The sequence below is a fragment of the Diabrotica undecimpunctata genome, chromosome 7 (genome assembly GCF_040954645.1).
Source record: "Diabrotica undecimpunctata isolate CICGRU chromosome 7, icDiaUnde3, whole genome shotgun sequence".
Taxonomy (NCBI): domain Eukaryota; kingdom Metazoa; phylum Arthropoda; class Insecta; order Coleoptera; family Chrysomelidae; genus Diabrotica; species Diabrotica undecimpunctata.
Window position 1 is genome coordinate 74,075,482 of NC_092809.1, and position 8,637 is coordinate 74,084,118.

The window sequence follows — 8,637 nt, forward strand, 5'->3', positions numbered from 1 at the left end:
TTTGGCACTGAAACAAGGACAAAGAAGAAAGAGGAGAAAGCCGCAGAAAAAGGTAAAAGAAAATAAAACATGTGATTCCTCAAGAGATGAGATGAGCCCAGAAAAAGAAGAAGAAAGAAGAATAGAAGAAACTAAAACTTGGCATTCCTCATATGAGACGAGCTCAGAAGAAGAAAGAAAGGAACAAGAAAATGAAACATGGGATTCCTAAAAAGAAGAGATGAGCCTAGCGAAAGAAAGAAGGATGACAAAAGACATTCACACATGGGATGTATGGAACGAGATCAGCATACACGGAAATAGAGAGAATAAATTAGAAACAGTGGTTTCTGAAGAAGAGGTATGTGAAAACGAGGATGCAGAATATACGATAAACATGTGTCAGGAATCTGATAAAAAACAAAGAGAATTAATATGTGGAGAAGGAAAAGAAAAGGAGATGCGTTTGCTTTTAAGAGACTATGAAAATTTAATAAATAAAGAAAATAGAGTTGCAAAAAAGTATAAACATTCATTTTAGGTAAAAAAGTTTGGAAAACTTTCGATTGAAGACATATCCGATTCCATATAAGTATCGGCAAGAGCTGAAAGGAGAAATTAATAAAATATTGGAAGATCAAATCATAGAGAGATGTGACTCATCTTATATCAATCCAATCGTGATAGTAAAGTAAAGCAGTGGAGAATTAAGGCTATATTTAGATGCCAGAAATATCCAACACACTTTATCCCAATATGAGTCACCTTTAAGCATTGAGGCCATTTTTGGAAGAATTACGGGATCACACGTATTTTCCAAAATTGATAGTTTTTGGTTAATACCTTTAAATACACAACCACAACAACGACGTACTGAACGAACAATAATTAACACCGGCTCAGAAGAAATACCGGACATAACCGACTATGAAATAAGAATGGCCCTAAATCAACTAAAAACGAATAAATGTCCGGGAGAGGATAAAATTACAGTCGAAATGTTGAAAATCGGTGGAAGAAAAATAGAACAGGTATTAAATATTTTATTTAATAAAGTAATTGATGAAGGAAATATTCCTCAAGAATGGTACAACTCCGAAGTCATTTTACTATTCAAGAAAGGAGACAAAGCAAACATCGAGAATTACCGACCAATATCCTTGCTCTCACATCTGTATAAATTACTAACTAAAATCATAACCAACCGCCTAACATATAAGCTCGATTTCTATCAACCTATCGAGCAGGCTGGATTCAGAAAACATTTTAGTACCATAGACCACTTGCACACCGTAAGAACACTGATAGAAAAATGCACCGAGTATAATGTTCCAATTCATATGGCGTTCGTCGATTTCCATAAAGCATTCGATTCCATCGAATTATGGGCAGTGCTTGAATCTCTAGAAAATGCACGTATAGATTCAAGATACACTAACATAATTAAAAACATATATGAAAATGCCACCATGCAGATAAAGCTGGACGAAAGCACAAAAACTAATCCCATAAGACTACAACGGGGAGTAAGACAAGGAGACACCATCTCTCCCAAACTATTTACCCTTGCTCTAGAAGACATTTTTAAGAAACTAGAATGAAACAATAAGGGTATCAACGTCGACGGATCATACTTAAACCACTTGCGATTTGCAGATGACATAGTTTTAATAGCCGATAATATCCAAGAACTAAATGATATGTTACAACAATTAAATGCAGTTTCAGGAGCGGTAGGCTTAAAAATGAACTACAGCAAAACAAAAATACTGAGCCGAGACCAGACAAATATAACAATACAAAATCATACCATAGAAAATGTTGAACATTATGTATATCTAGGTCATGTTATCAAACTAGGAAAACCAAATCAAGATGCTGAAATTAAAAGAAGAACACAACTGGCATGGGGCGCTTTCAGCAAATTAGCATATATCTTGAAAAACACCTCCATTCCTGTAAACTTAAAGAAAAAGGTGTATAACACATGCATACTACCAGTTTGTACTTACGGCTTGGAGACAGTAGCCCTTACCAAAAAATCTGCTAAAAAATTAGAAACAACGCAAAGAGCAATGGAACGAATCATGCTTGGAATATCACTAAGAGATAAGATTAGAAACACCGAGATAAGACGTAGAACGAAGATTAGGGATATTGTGGAAGAAATTGCAAAAATGAAATGGCGCTGGACAGGTCACGTAGCCCGATATAATGACAACAGGTGGACACGGAGAATTCTAGAATGGAGACCAAGGACGACAACAAGAAGCACGGGAAGACCTCAAAAAAGATGGGTAGATGACATAAGAACAGTGGCAGGCAAACAGTGGATTAGATTGGCGCAAGATAGAGAAAGATGGAAGCAATTGGGAGAGACCTACATTCAGGAGTGGATGGAAAATGGTTGACAAAGAAGAAGAAGACCTTTAACCGAAAAATGTAGAAACTACACCGCATTCTCAATCGATGGTATTGTATACCGTTTTAAAGTAGTGCCATTTGGATTGCAAAGTGCTTGTGCAGCACTTGTAAGAGCTCTACATACCATTCTGAACCGACATGACGATTTTATATTCCATTACATCGATGATTTATTAATTTTTTAAAAATGTCAATTTTTCCAAAACGAAGTGATTTATTTAGGCTTTAAATTGGATACGAAAGGAATTAGTTTAGCCAAAGATCGAGCCAAGCTCATCGACGAATACCCAAGACCAACAAACTTGAAAACATTGAGAGGTTTTCTTGGCACGATCAATTATTTCAAAAAATTGATTCCTGATTTAAGTCAAAAGGAAATACCTCTAATAAAACTATTAAAGAAAGATGTTCTGCAATGAGTCATATATTCTTCTGAGCGGTAAAAACAACATTTTAGAAGATATTTTTTTATAACTTTATCGAAACTATTACAGTTTAGCTGTTTTATACTTTTTGGTAAAATATTGTAATAGTTATAATTAAGACTATTTTTTTTTTGAAAGACTTAATCTACAGCGATTTGTTCGTAGGTAGTGACAGTTTCGCGTATTGTGAACATGGACATCAGACTGCTTTATTAAATGGGCACGTTTTCTGTGAATTTCAGTTAGAACTTGAAATATCAACAGAGTAGGTAGCGGCATAATTTTCAATTTGATAAAAAAAGGTCGGCAGTGTTCTAGATAACTAACCCCTGCTAAAATCATGACAGCTTTCTTTTGCATTCTAAAAATTTGAAGTGCATGTGTTGAATTGTCCCATATAATTACACCATAGTTTAGATGAGAGTGGAATAAGGAAAAATATGTCATTTTTAATGTTTTAAAGTTGAAAACCCTTGCTAGTTAGCGAATAACAAATAATGAACTTAATAGCTTTTTCTTAAGTTTTGAGATATGATATGAGCCGACCAGTTTAGTCGATTATCTATGGTTATTCCCAATAGTTTAACAGTCTCTTTGTTACCTAAATCATTGTGTAAATTACTTGCAGATATAACCAAATTTTGCGTTTTATCAGAGTTAAGTTTTAGTTTGTTTGCAGCAAACCATGAGCTAGATTTAGTAGAAACTTCCTCATGAGACATTTTTGAATCATCATTATTTTTTCCTGTCTTGACATAAGAGGTCCTAAAACCGAACCTTGTGGGACTCCATGTTTTACGGATAGAAAATCGGAGAGATGACCTTTAGACACTACCGCCTGATGTCTGCCACATAGATAAGAAGTTATAAGCTTAAGAGGGATACCTCTGATTCCATAGTAATTTAATTTGTGAAGCAAAATGTCGTGCGAAACGCAATCAAAAGCCTTCGACAAGTCACAAAGAGAAATTGCTATGCGATTGCCGCGTTCACGACATTAAATACCGCGTTGGTAGTAGAACGAGCACTTCTGAATCCATATTGTGTGTTGCTAAAGTAATTATTTGACTCAAAATAGGAATAAAATTGTTGTTTGATAACATTTTCAATCACTTTTCCAAAAGTAGAAACAATGCTTATGGGTCTGTAATTGTCAGTTTTTGAGGAATCGCCTTTTTGGTAGATTGGTAGTACTTTTGAGTATTTTAGTACTTCTGGAAATACTCCAGTTGATAGAATTAAATTAATAAGATGAGTGAAAGGTGTTAAAACTATTTGGTAAGTTTCTTTTAAAATCTTGTTATTAATTTCGTGAACGTCTCTACAATTAGAATTACTAAGAGACTTTATTATTTGAGAGACCTCTTCTTCCAGAACGGGACGAAAAAAAAGGACTTGCTCGGAGAAGAATAATTTCTATAATTGACGAGGACATCGACGTTAATATTGGGAAGATATGTAATTATATTCTCTGCAATTGTAGTAAAAAATTGATTCATTTCGTCTGGAGATAGATCAGGTGGTACCGAAATGGATCTTGTGTAGTTTCTTTCGAAATTTACTATTTTCCAGCAGTCTCCAGGTTTATTATTGGAATTAGTAATAAAATTACAGTAAGCTGACTTTTTAGCAACTTTCAATTGCCGATTATATTCAACTTTTTGTTGTTTATATACTTTGAACAAATCGGGATCCTTAGTGGCATCTGCAATGTGTTTAATAAGAGAAAGATTGGATCTGTAAGAACTTAATTCATGATTAAACCATTGCACAGGTGTTTTTTCAGCCATTTGTCGTACTTTTTTTTAGTGGAAAATGCTTTAATATTTAATTGTTATAAGTTTCGGTAAGAAAGACTGTTAAAAAATCAGGATCATTATTAATATCGTAGAAAAAGTCCATATTTGTACTAGCTAGCGCACGTTTAAGCTTCTGTAAACCAGAAGAAGTAATAAACCGTTGAAATGTTTGATAATTGTCAACAACTTTATGCTCAGAGTCAATAAATAAAAATTGAGCTCGATGGTCAGAAAAACAAGGTTCAAATACGCCCACTCTGTACACAATTTCAGAAAAATTTGTCATAATGTTGTCGATGCAACTACTGGACTGGGATGTGATTCTAGTATAATCGTTTATAGTTGTTTTTAGACCAAAAGATGTTAATATATATATATATATATATATATATATATATATATATATATATATATATATAAATATATATATATATATATATATATATATATATATATATATATATATATATATATTATAAATATAAATGTTAATACACTGGTCACACACAATAACGTCTAGGTTATGTTCGACATTGAATGCTTTAATACCTTTTTGCACTGTTTGTGTTAATTTATTAACGTAATTTGATAACTGAGGATTAGAACCGGACAGTGGTAACTTTAAATTCACTAATATGTCAATTAATTCCTGCTTTTTTTGCTTATTTAGTTCCGCTGTTAAAACTGCGACTCAGTGGCGGCTGGTGTGGTAAAATTTTGGGTAGGCCAAGCCAGCAAATTACATAACTATGTGTAATCAGTGACGGATCCAGAGGGAGAGGTCACGGAGTCATGACCCCCCCCCCCTAACTAATTTTTTAATGATTTCTCTGTTCATTTTAACTACTGCGTTGTATCTAATTTTTGCGATTTTTGATTTTTCATCTAGCAAATCGCGAACAGAAAACGCCCTCTTCTGTATATCCTTAAAGGACAGGAAATTACTTAAATGTTCCTTGCAACTGGAATGTTTTTTTAAGGAGGCAGACATATTTTTTAAATCAAAGTATCCTTCACAATTCTATACACATTTCTTATTAGAAAATAAGAAACACGGCCAACAATATAGTCTGTTTTTCGTAATACTTCCAGACAACCATTTGTAGACATCATACCAAGAGCAATTAAAAGTACGCACCTTTTTCCCATCTTTTTGGTCAATACGCAATGTTGGAGTAAGCCTTTCATTCATAATAATTTTTTTCTATCAATTTCAGTTCTTCTAGATAATGGCGATTCCAATAGTGAAACAACAATGTCCAAACACTCACTAACAACATTACTATTACTGCAACCTGGTAAAGCGTCATAAAAACTCATTTTTATGTATCAGTTATAAAACAATCTCACATATATAAGTTGCATACAATCAGGCGATATAGAAATCACGCAAATGTGATTTTTTTTCTTCGAATTTTACGAATTTTTTTAAATTTATTTGGGCAACCGTGCACTTGTTTGCAATTGTGTTGTTTGTTTAAAAATATGTTACAATTATAGATTATGTTACATATTTTTTATCATAATTTAAAAGAAAATTTATATTACAATTCGATAATTACGTTACAAGTGACAACGATGGTCATCGTAGGCCCGATCGTCTGGTGCCTAAACAGCAAGCATAAACATGACAATATAAATCGTTGTCCGGCAAGCTGCTTAACTTCAAACGCTTTTTGTACGGGGATCTTATGTGAGCTGGGTCGGCCAGTTCCTATCGGGCCTATTAATGATATTTAAAATGCCTGAATACGATTCGATGCTTTCTGTGGTAATATAATAACTTAGTTGTTTTAACGGACGCTAATGTATTGAGTGATTTAGTACATTTAAAAGTTATTTACATGCATTAACATAATTTTTGAATATATGTTTTTCAATTTTAAAGCTCTTAAAATTATTGGGTAGGCCCGGCCTATCCTGCCTATCCCCAAAAGCCGCCACTGCTGCGACTTGACTATCAGACGCCATCTTGGAAAGATGAATTGATGATTAAGATAAATTGTAGTTGTTGTAGACGAATCGAGACCTAGGTCGAGAATCTCAAACTCCTTGTGTCCGAAGAGACTCCTAAATCTATAAGAAAATTATATACAGGGTGGTCCTTAAGTAATTGTACAAACAGATACCGTAGATTTTGCACTTTAAATATTATGATTTAAGCCAACTTGCTTTAATAAAATGTTGATATTAAGAAAGATACAGGGTGTTAAAGTAGAAATTTAAAATTTTATTTTTCAGTATAACTTTTTCATTTGTAAATATTTTAGGACAAAAATTTACAGTTGGATGCTTTTGACTAGCATAAATTATAATTTTATACTTACTTTATTGTAACTAATAGAGGGCGCCACATATGCCACATATGTGGCATAAATTTGCGCTTATCTTTTATTATAATAATAATAATATTAATATTAAAGATACATTATTTCTACAAAGAAAAGATATACTTGTTATTAACCTGAAAATTCAACCGTTTTCGAGATAAATGCATTTTATTAGTCAGCTGCACAATAATTCTTAGTTTGATATTTGTGTCGTAAAGCACTACATACCTGTAGATAGGCATAATTCATAGTTTATTCTTATTAAAACAACTCGAAGATGAAAATGAAACATCACAAAATGCTTTGTTATGGGTGATAAATGTCTTATTGAAGATATTTCATTTTCTTCTTTAGGTGCCGTGTCCGTATTCCGACGTTGGCCGTCATCATGTTTACAATTTCCTTTTGCTATCGCTTCTTAAGTTTCTATAATGGCGTTGTATTACTTTTTCTCTATTGTAAAATGCTAAAAACCCAAAATATGTGGTTTATGCAAGATGGTCCACCACCACATTCTAGAGGCCCTTATGTTGGAATTGTGGTGACGTAGGTCAAATTCGCCGTAATTGCAAGAAGATGATACAACAGTCGGAAAACTAGAACGGGTCGACACCAAGGAGCAACTGCCGACCTCGAGAAACAGAGCCCCCATAATAACTGTGAACATTACGTCCTTCGGTGGAATACATAGCTTGTACATCGAGGGTCGTATCAATAATAAAATAAATGTAGATCGTGGAGAATATCATGGCTGCGGAATTAAAGAACATGGTTTAAGAAAACCTCAACGGAGCTGTTTCGAGCCGCAGCGAGCAAGGTCATGATTGCCAATATGATTTCCAACATCCGAAACGGATAGGAACCAGAAGAAGAAGAAGAAGATCGTTTTTGGTAGATACAGGTGCAACAAGAACTACTGCATGGCCAGAAGTAGTACGAGGCCATCTTAAATTATCGCCTGCAACAGTAAAGCTTAGAACAGCAACTGGAAAGATAATTAATACATATGGCGAGGCTAATATGTCGGTATCGATTGGCCAGACCCATCGAGCAAAAAGACAAAAGAGGGAATGTAAAGGTAGTAGGGGCAAAAATATTGTTAGACAGGAAGTGCCATCTTGAGAGGCCACATTAAACAAGGACACGGAGTCTCTTTCCTTGTTTAAGAAATTAAATTTAGTTGGGTTATGTTATTTTGTTTTGTTTGTTCCAACTGTCACATTAAAGATTATTTGTATTTTCTATTTTCTATTAATTGTTTCACATTTTAGACTATTATTGTTATTATTTAATTAAAACTTTATTGTGTTCTAGTGTTAAAAAAAGTATTTTAAGTGTATTATGTAATATAAAATAAATAAATAGATAAATTAGAACCTCTACACCACTGTATGATTATTGTGAAGTGTCATGAAATTTAAATTTGGCGCATTCGCATTTCCGGATATGTCCGCCATCAGAGGCCACTTTTTTGGTCTCCTTTTCATAACGATTAGATTCCCTCTTTTGTGTTTTTGCTCGATGGCCAGACCACAGTGAAACATACAGTATTAATTGCAGAGATCTCCGATGAGTTCATATTGGGAATGGATTTACTAAGGAAAGTTGGGGCTGTATTGAATGTCAAAGATGGAGTTCTCGAGATCAGTGGTGAAGAGTTGCCATTTCATGAAGACAAAG